This window comes from Capra hircus, chromosome 11 (genome assembly GCF_001704415.2).
Source record: "Capra hircus breed San Clemente chromosome 11, ASM170441v1, whole genome shotgun sequence".
In the NCBI taxonomy this organism is placed as follows: Eukaryota; Metazoa; Chordata; class Mammalia; order Artiodactyla; family Bovidae; genus Capra; species Capra hircus.
The window spans coordinates 105,970,607-105,983,995 of NC_030818.1; positions in this window are offsets into that span (position 1 = coordinate 105,970,607).

Genomic DNA, 13,389 nt, shown 5'->3' on the forward strand with positions numbered 1-13,389 from the left:
CAAGTCAAGACGTAAGAATAATAAATGTTTCTCTCGAGTCACTGCTGTCAGCGTCCTTTCCCTCGCTGGCAGTCACAGTCCACCCCAGCTCCCCAGGATGCCCTCCAGCGCTGTGCTGGTCTCTGGACCTGCTGTGCGGCAGCTCAGATTCTAATCCGGTCCTATTCCTGTGCGTTCTTGCCTCCAATGTCCGCAGCCATCAGAACTAGTGCGTTTTCTTTTGTGGGAGCTCTCAGTGGCCTTTTATATGTTCCGTAGACACAGAGTCTGCCTAGTTGATGGTGTGGATTAAATCTGCAGCTTGTACAGCTGGTGGGAAAGTTTGGGATCTTTGTCCTTAGCCACACTGCCCCCGGGTTTCACCTGTGGTTTCATTTCCCCCTCTGCACATGGGTCGTCCTCTGGGCTTCGCTCCTGCGGCCGCCCTGGAGGGCTTGGGTCTTCCCCTGTGAGGGCCAGATGCGGAGGTGGCGCGGCTGCCTGGGTCTCAGGGGCTCTGGCAGCACCAGGGACTCAGGGGAGTTGGCGGCGAGGGCAGCAGGAAATACAGAGCTCTAGACGGGCGTGGCAACCAGTATCGGCCAACACGCTCCAGTATTCTTGCCTGGAGAACCCCCTTCTCCCTGACAGGTGCCTGGCAGGCCACAATCCACAGGGCAGCAAAGAGTTGGACACAACTGAAGTGACCCCGTGTGAACACATGCAAGACGGTTTTTGCCTGTGGCACCCTGCCCCAGTGAGGGCTGAGCGTGAAGGTGGCATGGCTGCTTGGGTCGCAGGGCCCCTGGCGGTGCCAAGACAGCAGCGGCATGGGCTGCCTCCACTGCAGGAGTTACAGGCCGATCTTTCTTCGAGCCTCTTGTAGCTGGCGATCAGAAGGCCTCTTTGGCCAGTTTTTCTCCACAGCTCTGCCTGTTCAGGCACGTGGGGGGCTCCCTCGCCTGGGGTCCTTCTCTGTTGTTTGGCATGTCAGGCACATAGAGGGCCCCCCGGGTGGGGTCCTGCTCCGCAGTTCAGTGCGTCAGGGGTTTGGCGGGCCAGCCTCTCTGCTGCTCAGCTGCAGGTGCCGGCTGTGGGGAGAGGCTCTGGTGCTGGCTGCACCTCCTGCCCCTGAGTCAGCAGCGTCGCCTGGCTCCACGGCTGCCTGGCTCTCCTCCACAGGCGTTTCCCACCACGATCTCCTCCCTCACATCCCCTCGACCCATCTCTCCGCAGTCAGCAGCAGCCCTCGCCCTGGGGTTGCTCCACGATCCCTAAGCTCCAGCTCCCAGCCGCCGCACCTTCCAAGGGGCCTGCAAAGCTGTCCGGGGTGTGTGGCTGCAGCAAGGACTGCTGATCTCATTCCGCTTCGGCTGCCACAGACCAGCGGCTTCACTCTCAGCCTTCAGTGTTTCTCCTCCGACTCAGACAACTGCCCTGATGTGGGGATCGGACCCCCGCTTCAGTCCCCCCACCCGCCGAGGGCAGGTCCGGTCCTAGCAACACTCCTGTTCTCCCTCACCCCGCCGAGTTTTGCAAGGTTCTGTGCACTCTCTCCTGCTGGTCAGGCCCTCGGTCGGCTCTCGGCTGGTGTCCCACTTGCACTTCTGGGTCTGAAGCCGCGTCCCTGATGTGTCCACGGAGAGAGACGTGCTCCACATCCAGCTGCTCCTCCGCCATCTTGCACAGCCTGGTCTGCTTTTGCTGACTGTATGGAGCGTCTCCACCTTTGGCTGCAAAGAGTACAATCAGTCTGATTTTGGTGTTGACCATCGGGTGATGTCTATGTGTAGTCTTCTCTTGTGTTGTTGGAAGAAGGTGTTTGGTGGCTCAGACGGTAAAGCGTCTGCCTGCAATGCGGGAGACCCAGGTTCAATTCCTGGGTCGGGAAGATCCCCTGGAGAAGGAAATGGCAATCCACTCCAGCACTCTTGCCTGGAAAATCCCATGGACGGAGGAGCCCGATAGGCTACAGTCCATGGGGTCACAGAGTTGGACACGACTGAGCGACCTCACTTCACTTTCACAGTGCAGTCTCTTGGCAAAACTCTGTTGGCCTTTGCCCTGCTCCATTCTGTACGCCGAGGCCAAACTTGCCTGTTACTCCAGGTACCTCTTGACTTCCTACTTTTGCATTCCAGTCCCCTGTGATGAAAAGGACATCTTTTCTGGGTGTTAGTTCTAGAAGGCCTGGTAGGTCTTCACAGAACCGTTCAGCTTCAGTTTCTTCAGCATTACTGGTTGGAGCATAGACTTGGACTACTGTGATATTGAATGGTTTGCCTTGGAAACGAACAGAGATCATTCTGTGGTTTTTGAGATTGCACCCAAGTACTGCATTTCAGACTCTATTGTTGACTATGATGGCTACTCCATTTCTTCTAAGGGATTCTTGCCCACTGCTGCTGCTAAGTCGCTTCAGTCATGTCTGATTCTGTGCGACCCCAGAGACAGCAGCCCACCAGGCTCCCCCGTCCCTGGGACTCTCCAGGCAAGAACACTGGAGTGGGTTGCCATTGCCTTCTCCACAGCAGGAGATATAATGGCCGTCTGCCTCCAGTCCATCTTAGTTCACTGATTCCTAAGATGTTGATGTTCACTCTTCTGTTACTATAGTCCATAATATTCTTGAAATATTAAACATATGAGGAAACAATGATTATCAAGTGTTTAAGCAACAGCAGCAGCCACACTGCGTCATACGGGCAGACATTTGTTTGCTTTTACCCTGGAAAATACACACCAAGACGCAAAAAAGACTATAACATAAATGATTTAGAAATAAATATTTTTTTAAAATGTGTGAACTCTCTACATATGAAACAAGAAATCACTGCAGAGGAGTTTTTTAAAGATGCAGACTCACAGACGCTAAGCCGAGCTCAGAGGAGAGAAGATTCGATATTACAGTTATTCACAGGTTCCATGAAACCCTAATCAGAATCCTCAGAGTTCAGGAGGAGCTTGACAGGCTGACTCTAAAATTGTTGTGAAAAATACAAAGGACCGAGAACAGGTGGGGACTTGGTGGGAGTAGGTGCTGCCCGAGACCCCAGACTCAGCACTGCCCACAGTGGGCCTGAGAGGTGGCCCAGGGTCGGCGAGACCCGGCTGATGCCAGAAGCCGCCTGGCTCAGGGCACACTGAAGAACACATCGAAATTACAACAAAATTCAACCCCACATCACATGACACACAAAACTCAATTGGTCAGGGGAGGTTTGCAGGCCAAGCAACTCTCATTCTTGAGCATAATATGGGTGCCTGCCTTCCTGCCTTCAGGGGTAAAAAGGGATTTCTTAAAAAGGACACAGAAAGCCAAAAAAAAGAAAAAAGTAATATACATGAAAACATTAAAATCCGGGAACATCTGTTCATCAGCTACAGGAGAGGAAAGACAAGGAGGAACATACCATCAGCAACAGGCTCGTCTCCAGAACCCACGAACGTGTGAAAAGCGGAAGCGTTCATGGTTCATTCGTGTCTGACTCTGTGACCCCATGGACTGTAGCCCGCCAAGCTCCTCTGTCCGTGGGACTCTCCAGGCAAGAACACTGGAGTGGGTTGCCATTTCCTTCTCCAGGGGATCTTCCTGACCCAGGGATCAAGCCTGGGTCTCCTGCATTGCAGGCAGATTCTTTACTGTCCAGGCCACCAGGGAAGCCCCCCAGAATCTGTGAGGCATTTAGAAAACAGGAGGAAAAAGACAGCCTCCTGTATAGCGCGGGGGGCCGCACTCAGCACCTGGCGATAGCCCGCGATGGGAGAGGGCACGTGTCCACACACAGGCTGCTGCCCGCCGGATGCCGACACGGCTTTGCAAATCAACAAGGTTTTAACAAGAAAAATGTTTTACGAAAGAAGACGACAACCGACTTCAAAATGTTTAAGAAACTTGAACAGCCACTTGATAAAAGTCATCCAGGAAATGCAAGCTAAAACCTCCAGGCGACGCCTCTACAACACCGACTGTCGACAGTCGGTCGGTGCGGCTGTGGCTCGAGAGGGACTCTCCCGGGTGCTGCGGTGACGCCGCGTCTCTGGGGACAGTGCAGCTTAGTGACTGAGACCCCAAATCCACCCCAAGGTATACACACAGTTCTCCTCCCTAGGGCTTCCCTGACAGCGCCCCAGGCTGCGTGACTTACACAGCATAAGCGTGTTACCTCTCGGCCCTGGAGGCCCGGCGTCCGGACGCCGCTGCGGATGGCCGGCTTCCCCCCCGCCTCCCTGCTGTGCACGAGCTTTGCAAGTAGCACAGTGGTGAAGAGCCCACTTGCCAGCGCAGGAGACACAAGAGACACGGGTTCAATCCCTGGGTCAGGAAGCTCCCCTGAAGGAGGAAATGGCCACCCACTCCAGTGTTCTTGCCTGGAGAATCCCATGGACAGAGGAGCCTGGCGGGCTACAGTCCGTGGGGTCACAGAGAGCAGGACACTCTGAGCACTCCCCTCTGTGCATGTCTGCCTGGGTCTAAACTTCCCATTTTTATAAGGACACCAGTCACGCTGGATGAGGGCCCACCTCAAAGTCCTCAACTTAATTCGATTACCTCTGGAAAGACCTTTTCTCCAAATAAGGTCATATTCTGAGGTGCTGGGATTTATATCAACATATTAATTTTGGGGGGACACAGTTCAAGGCGTAAGAGCACCCAAACCGCTGCGTATGCCCGTACGCAGAGATGTGTGCAGAAACACTTAGGGTGGCGTTACAGTAGCAGAAATACTGCAAACGCCACGTACCGGCAGCGTGGCGGATAAAGAAGATGCCTACAACGAGCTGCTTGCAGTGACGGAAATGGAAACTCGGCTGCACGTCGCAACAGGGGCGCGTCTCCCAAGCACTGTGCTGATCCGGGCCCAGACACAATAAACACACCGCGTGGCCCCATGGGTGCGGAGCTCCGCCCACAGGCAGAGCGAAGCAGAGGTGGAGAGGCATCCAGAGCGGAGGACTAAGGAGCTCAGAAAGCCTTTCCCGAGGAACCTAGCACACAAGCAGAAACTTCAGGACCTTGGGAACTGATCAAAGGCATCGGGAATGCTTATGCAAGAAATACGGTGGGGGCTCAGAGAGCACCCATGGGAACCTACAGCAACTTTGCCGGGGTCGTCCTGCCACACCTCCCCCCAACTGTCCTCACACGGGAGAGGCAGCTGGACAGGCCACAGGCGCAGCTGCCCCACTGCTGGGGCTGACCTGCCAGGGAGTGACCCGAGAAGATCTGTTACCAGCCAGGTTGGCCGCGGCAAGACTAAAGCCAGGAGACACGCAAACGGGAAAGCGTAACACACACACAAGGGGGACAGTCACTAAAAGCTGTCTCTGAGGGAGCCCCCTGCAGCCTACTGGTTAAGGGTTCCGGGCTCCCACCGTCACGGCCCAGGTTCAATCCCTAGGCAGAGGCCTAAGATCCAAGCCATGTGACTCGGCCAAACAAAGGAAACTATGTTTAAAAAAAAACCCAAACCTGTTTCTGACGGAGGGTGGATGCTGGACTCAGCACAAAGGGACTTCAAAGCAGGTATTTTAAGTATTTTCAAAAACATAAATGATGAAAGAAGAATTATATTTACATTTCTGAGTGTGTGTGTGTTGGGGGGGGGGGGTTGCTTCCCTGTGGCTCAGCAAGTAAAGAACCTGCCTGCAGTGCAGGAGACTTGGGAGATTCAGGTTTGACTCCTGGGTCAGGAAGATCTCTTGGAGGAGGAAATGGAAACCCACTCCAGTATTCCTGGCTGCAGAATCCATGGACAGGGGCGCCTGACAGGTTACAGTCGATGAGGTCGCAGAGGCAGACACAACTTAGCAGCTAAAGCAACAACAACAATATGGACTGCAGATTATTAACAAGTGCAAAGAAGCGCTGAAAAGGGCACCTGGTCTCTTCCTGCCGCCAGTCTGAGACTCAGAATGTCAACGTGGGATTAAAAGCTACAGCACAAAGGTGACTTCCCTGTGGCCCAGTGGTTAAGACACTGTGATTCCAACGCAGGGGTTGCAGGTTTAACCCCTGGTCAGGGACCTAAGATCCCACGTGCCATGCAAGCCAAAAGTAAAATAGAGAGTAATTTCTGAAAGGCTGCAGCGCACAGTGGAGGCCGGGACGCAGAGCAGACCGCGCTCCCGCTTCTGACACCTTGGGCACACCCCAGTGAGGCCGAAGCCCGAGACCTGGAACCACTTCAAGACCCACCTGGACGTCAGCCCCATAACTGGACAACTTGAATCCCAAATGGGTCGCCAGACTTGCCCTCAGCGACTGTGGGCTATTTCAAGACCTGCAAAAGGAGACGTTCATTTCGAGAAAAACTCTATGCATTTTGTACATTCCGGAAAACGTATCCCCACAATGCTCTTGTGGGTGCATAATCCCATCACTTCTAGAAAAAAAATTGAGGAACCCTATAGCCACCCAGTAGCCTCCAAAGGCGAGAGGGTGAAGACCACCAGTTCACACCCCCGGACAGTCACCAGGCGCTGGGCTAGTCTCCCTCCCGCTCCTCTGGCACATCGTGTAGCAGAAACGCTGCCGAAGGTCACGGACGAGCCCCAGAGCAGCACGCGGGGGGCGCGTGTTCACCTACGGCTGAAGCTGCACAGCTTTGAGCGCGGAGGAATGCGGCTGCGGGCGCTTCTCTCCCGAGCTGTACTGACCCCTTCTGGAGGCTCTGAGTACTGCAGCTGCGCCGCTGGCTGCAGTTCGTCCGTCGAGGCTCCAGGGGACCCAAGCCCTCCCTCCGGCTGCCGTCTTCGCCGGCAGTCAGGGTCTGTGTGCGGAGCTTCACACCGGAAAGACCCAGGTGTGTCCGCAGCTTCCACTGCGGGCTCCATCGTTTTGGCTTTGATTCATCCTTGTGCAGCAAGAGCTGACTCCCAGCTCGGCATTCTAAAGAAAACGTCCCTGTGCGACCCTTCATCTCAGCCACTGACGCTTCCGGAGCAAGTCTGAGGCTTCGCTCCTGGATCTTCAAAATGCTTTCGTGGACTTCCATCATTTTCCACTGTTTGCAAACATTTCTTCAGTAAGAGAAGGTGCTTTGGTTCTAAAACTTTCAAGACTGAAAATAATATTTCTTTGTAATAAGTGATTCAAAGACAGAAGAAAGTAAATGGGAATCTGGAGATAAAAGACAAACTGAAATGAAAAATCCACAAGATTCTGTCAAGAACGACGGGACATCCCCATGAAAAAAAGGTAATCTAGACCTAAAACGCACCCTTCATAAAAAGTAACTGATAATGGATCAGACCCCAAGGTAAAACGCAAAACTACAAAACTACTTCCAGGTAACACAGGAGGAAATCTAGATGACCTTTAGTTGGGCGATGACTTTTGATATACAAAACCAAAGGCACAATCCATGAAAGAAAGAATTGATAAACTCATTACTTCATTAAAATTAGCACCTTCTGTTCTGGGAAAAACACTGTCCAGATAATAAAAAGACGAGCCACAGACAGAGAATATCAGCAGAAGACTTACCTGATAAAGAACTGTTATTAGAAAAACCCTGCTATCCAAAACATACCGAGAGGGACATCCTTCGTGGTCCAGTGGTTAAGAACCCGCCTGCCGATGCAGGGACACAAGTTCAGTTCCTGGCTGGGGAGGAGTCCACGTGCTCTGGAGCAGCTAAGCCCACGTGCTTCAGCTAGAGAACCCGTGAGCCAGGATGGAAGGCCCTACATAACACAACACAGGTCTTGCCTGCCACGACTAAGACCCAAATCGGCCCCAGAAAAGAAAAGACAAGAGAGGGCCGTTATCCCCAACCTGCTCTCTAGACTCACTGTGATTTCCATCAAGACCTGGAAACTTTTTTTCATTTCCCCAGAAATTGACAAGCGAAGTGAAAGTCACTCAACGTGTCCGATTCTTTGCGACCCCATGGACTATAGTTCTCCAGGCCAGAACACTGGAGCAGATAGCCGTTCCCTTGGCCAGGGGATCTTCCCAACCCAGGGATCGAACCCAGGTCTCCTGCACTGCAGACAGATTCTTTACCAGCTAAGCCACTAGGGATGCCCAGAAATTGACAAGCTGACCTTAAAACTGGGCTCCTCGGGTGGCGCTAGTGATAAAGAACCCGCCTGCCAATGCAAGAGACATGAGAGGCCTGGGCTTGATCCCTGGGTGGGGAGGATCCCCTGGAGGAGAGCACGGCAACCCACTCCAGTATTTTTGCCTGGAGAATCCCGGGGACAGAGGAGCCTGGCAGGTTATACTCCATAGAGTTGCACAGAGTCAGACACGACGGAAGTGACTTAGCACACACAACCTTAAAATTACAGAGAAAGGCAAAGGACCCAGAACAACAGCAACAACAACAAAAGTCTTGAAAAGGAAGAGCACCGTGGGAGGACTCACATCTCCCAACTGGAAAACTGACCACAAACTTAAAGATTCGAACAAATGTCTTCCGGCGTAAGGTCAGACATACGGATCAATGGGAAAGAACTGAAATTCCAAAACCAAGCCTGTACGTTAACGGCCAGTTAACTTTTTACGAAAGTATCCTGACAGTCTGGTTTCCGTTTCTGGTTACTTTTCTGGTGGGGGCGCCACACCGCTTGGTGTGCCGATCCTTCTTCCCAGAGCAGGGGTCCAGCCCACGCCCCCTGCAAGGGGCGTGTGCAGCCGTAACCACTAGACCACCAGGTGTCCCAGGAGGCACAGTTTTGTGTCAGCTTGCTGGGGTACAACCCCCAGTTATTCAGTCAAAACATACCATAGGTGTTGCTGTAAAGTGCGGGGGACTGCCCGTGAAGGGTTAAGTCTTGGGAGCTGCTCGTTATGCAGAGCCTTAGGCACGTCCCTAAGCTCCCTGTCCCGCCCCCCTGAAGAATTTACTACCCTTAAGGCTCCGGGACATCTCGGTCTTGCAACATTTCATAGAAGATAGATTAGCTTATTGATAGAAGATAGATTATCTATTTGTGATCTGCACACAATGGTAAGGGTCTTGTGATTGTATCTGGAGATTAATATACAATCTTGTGAATGTCAGAAGTCACGTACTTTATCCTATATATACTGCAGCACAATAAAGGAAGGCATCAGCCATTTTGGTCTGATCCTCTCAACCCCATCTTTTGTCTCTCTCTTATTTTTCTTAGCGGGGACGCTCCGTTCTCTCCCTGTGCAGGTGCGACTCTTGCTTGTGCTGGCCGCGGCAGTAAAGTCCATAATCAGTTGATTCCAGGTAAAGCAAAGGGTCCTACATGACCTGCTACTGTTTAGTCACCCAGTCGTGTCTGACTCAGCTGTGACCTCCATGAACTGTACCCACGAGGCTTCTTGGTCCGTAGGATTTCCCAGGCGAGAATACTGGAGTGGGTTGGAATGGGTCTAATTCAGTTCTTTAAAAGCCCCTAAGAGAACAGCTGAGGCTTCCCTGAAGAATAAGAAATTCTCTCCACGGATGACTCATGCCAGAGGTTCAGCCTGCCATTTCCAACACCTGCTCTAAGTCTTTTTAACTCGCCTGGATAGCCATCTTGTCGATTCCTAGAAACTAATTCCTTCACACATATCCCCCACTGTCTCTTTTTCTCTGGTTGAACCGTAAGTGACACAGGTGTCAAGAGAGCTCGATGAAGAAAGCATACTCTTTTCAAAGAATGGTGCTGGGAAAATTGGATATCAACAGGGAAAAAGATTAATTTAGACTCTCATCTCACAGTTCAGTTCAGTCGCTCAGTCATGTCCGACTCTTTGCAACCCCATGGACTGCAGTGTGCCAGGCCTCCCTGTCCATCACCGACTCCCGGAGCTTGCTCAAACTCATGTCCATTGACTCGGTGATGCCATCCAACCATTTCATCCTCTGTTGTCCCCTTCTCCTCCTGCCTTCAATCTTTCCCAGCATCAGGGCCTTTACAAATGAGTCAGTTCTTCGCATCAGGTGATTAAAGTATTGGAGTTTCAGCTTCAGCATCAGTCCTTCCAATGAATATTCAGGACTGTTTTCCTTTAGGATGGACTGGTTGGATCTCCTTGCAGTCCAAGGGACTCTCAACAGTCTTCTCCAACACCACAGTTCAAAAGCATCAATTCTTCAGTGCTCAGTTTTCTTCACAGTCCAACTCTCACATCCATACATGACCACAGGAAAAACCATAGGCTTGACTAGACGGACCTTTGTTGGCAAAGGAATGTCTCTGCTTTTTAATAAGCTGTCTAGGTTGGCCATAGCTTTTCTTCCAAGGAGTAAGCGTCTTTTAATTTCATGGCTGCAATCACCATCTGCAGTGATTTTGGAGCCCCCAAAAATAAAGTCAGCCACTGTTTCCACTTTTTCCCCATCTGTTTGCCATGAAGTGATGGGACCAGATGCCATGATTTTAGTTTTCTGAATGTTGAGCTTTAAGCCAACTTTTTCACTCTCCTCTTTCACTTTCATCAAGAGGCTCTTTAGTTCTTCTCTGCTTTCTGCCATGAGGGTGGTGTCATCTGCATATCTGAGGTTACTGATATTTCTTCCGGCAATCTTAATTCCAGCTTGTGCTTCATCCAGCCTAGCATTTCTCGTGACGTAATCTGCATATAAGTTAAATAAGCAGGGTGACAATATACAACCTTGACATACTCCTTTCCCTATTTGGAACCAGTCTGTTATTCCATGTCCAGTTCTAACTGTTGCTTCCTGACCTGCATACAGGTTTCTCAAAAGGCAGTTCAGGTGGTCTAGTATTCCCATCTCTTTAAGAATTTGCCACAGTTTGTTGTGATCCACACAGTCAAAAGCCTTGGCATAGTCAATAAAGCAGAAAATAGATGTTTTTCTGGAACTCTCTTGCTTTTTTGATGATCCAGTGGATGTTGGCAATTTGATCTCTGGTTCTTCTGCCTTTTCTAAATCCAGCTTGAACATTTGGAAGTTCATGGTTCACGTACTCTTGAAGCCTGGCTTGGAGAATTTTGAGCATGACTTTGCTAGTGTGTGAGATGAGTGCAATTGTGCGGTAGTTTGAGCATTCTTTGGCATTGCCTTTCTTTGGATTGGAATGAAAACTGACCTTTTCCAGTCCTGTGGCCACTGCTGAGTTTTCCAAGTTTGCTGGCATATTGAGTGCAGCACTTTCACAGCATCATCTTTTAGGATTCGAAGTAGGTCAACTGGAATTCCATCACCTCCACTAGCTTTGTTCATAGTGATGATTCCTAAGGGCCACTTGACTTCATACTCCTGGATGTCTGGCTCTAGGTGAGTGATCACACCATTGTGGTTATCTGGGTCATGAAGATCTTTTTTGTACAGTTCTTCTGTGTATTCTTGCCACTACTTCTTAATATCTTTTGCTTCTGTTAGGTCCATACCATTTCTATTCTTTATCGATTCCATCTTTGCATGAAATGTTCCCTTGGTATCTCTAATTTTTTTGAAGAGATCTCTAGTCTTTCCCATTCTATTGTTTTCCTCTATTTCTTTGCATTGACCGTTGAGGAAGGCTTTCTTATCGCTCCTTGCTGTTCTTTGGAACTCTGCATTCAGATCCTTATATCTTTCCTTTACTCCTTTGCCTTTCACTTCTCTTCTTTTCTCAGCTATTTGTAAAGGCCTCCTCAACCATTTTGCCTTTCTGCATTTCTTTCTTGAGGATGGTCTTGATCCCTGCCTCCTGTACGTCACTAAACTCCCTCATAGTTCATCGGGCACTCTGTCTATCAGATCTAATCCCTTGAATGTATTTCTTACTTCCTCTGTATAATCATAAGGGATTTGATTTAGGTCATACCTGAATGGTCTAGCGGTTTTCCCTACTTTCTTCAATTTAAGTCTGAGTTTGGCAATAAGGAGTTCATGATCTGAGCCACAGTCAGCTCCCGGTCTTGTTTTTGCTGACTGTACAGAGCTTCTCCGTCTTTGGCTGCAAAGAACATAATCAATCTGATTTTGGTGTTGGCCATGTGGTGATGTCCATGCGCAGACTCATCTCTTGTGCTGTTCAAAGAGGGTGTTTGCTGTGACCAGTGTGTCCTCTTGGCAAAACTCTATTAGCCTTTGCCCTGCTTCATTCTTTAGTCCAAGGTCAAGTTTGCCTGTTACTCTCAGTATCTCTTGACTTCCTGCTTTTGCACTCCAGGCCCCTTTAATGGAAAGGACATCTTTCTGGAGTGTTAGTTCCAGAAGGTCTTGTAGGTCTTCTTATATCTTCATATAACCGTTCAACTTCAGCTTCTTCACCATTCAGGGCATAGACTTGGATTACTCACCTCACAGTTTATACAAAAATTAGTACAGAATTGATTCACAGACCTAAATGTAAGAGCTAAAACCATAAAGCCACATGGAATAAAACATAGCAAATCTTTATGATCCTGGATTAAGCAAAGACTTAGCTACAACAACAAAGGCATGATCCAACATAGAAACAAATTAATAAATATCACTTTATAAAAATTAAACACTTCTGTACTCCAAAAGACATTTTTAAGGGCACTACCCAGTATCTTGTAATAACCTTTAATGGGAGAGAATTTTTAAAAAGAGTATACATATGTTGAATCACTTTGCTGTCCATCTGAAACTAACACAACATTGTAAATCAACTATATTTCAATAAAAATCTAAGAAACAAAACACTTTTAAATTATTTAAAAAACTGAGAGAAAATATTTACAAATTATGTAGCTGGTAAAGAGACAGCTAAACTACATAAAGGCCTCTTGCAACTCAAGAGTGAGGCAAACAACTCAAATAATAGAAACGGCTGATAAGGACATGGAAAGATGCTCAGCACCGCTGGTTATTAGGGATGCAAATTGAAACCACACACTAGTATCACTGTAAGAAAAAAGACTGGCAGTAGCAAGCGCTGGCAAGGATTCAGGGAAACCGTCACCCTCACACACTGCTGGTGGAATGGGAAACGGCAGTCACTCTGGAAAGCAGTTAGGAAGTTTCTTCAAAAATTACACCCACAAAAATTTATGTGACTCAGCAATTCCACTCCTTGATATTGGTTCAAGATAAATGAAAACCCATGTCCACACAAAGGAATTTTTGGCTACTGTTCGTTGCACCATTTATGCGTAAAAGCCAAAGAATGGAAACAGTGCCAATGTCCATTAAATGGTGAGTGAGCAAAGGCAGTGCCTTTGATCCATTTAATGGAACCCTATCTAGCAACAGAAAGAAAGACACCATCTGCCAATACGTCCTAGGGCACGGGTGAACCTCAAAAACGTGCTAAGTGAAAGAAATCAGACAAAAAACCACAGAAGATTCCATTTGCATGAAATGCGTTTTCAAAAGGGCAGCCTATAGAGACAGGAGGAGGATGGGTGGTTTTCAGAGAAACAGGTGGAGACAGGGACTCGTGGAGAGTGAGCAGGACGGCTCTTTCTGGATGACGGGAACGCTCTAAGCCTGAATCGCAGTGATATTTGCACAGTTCTCA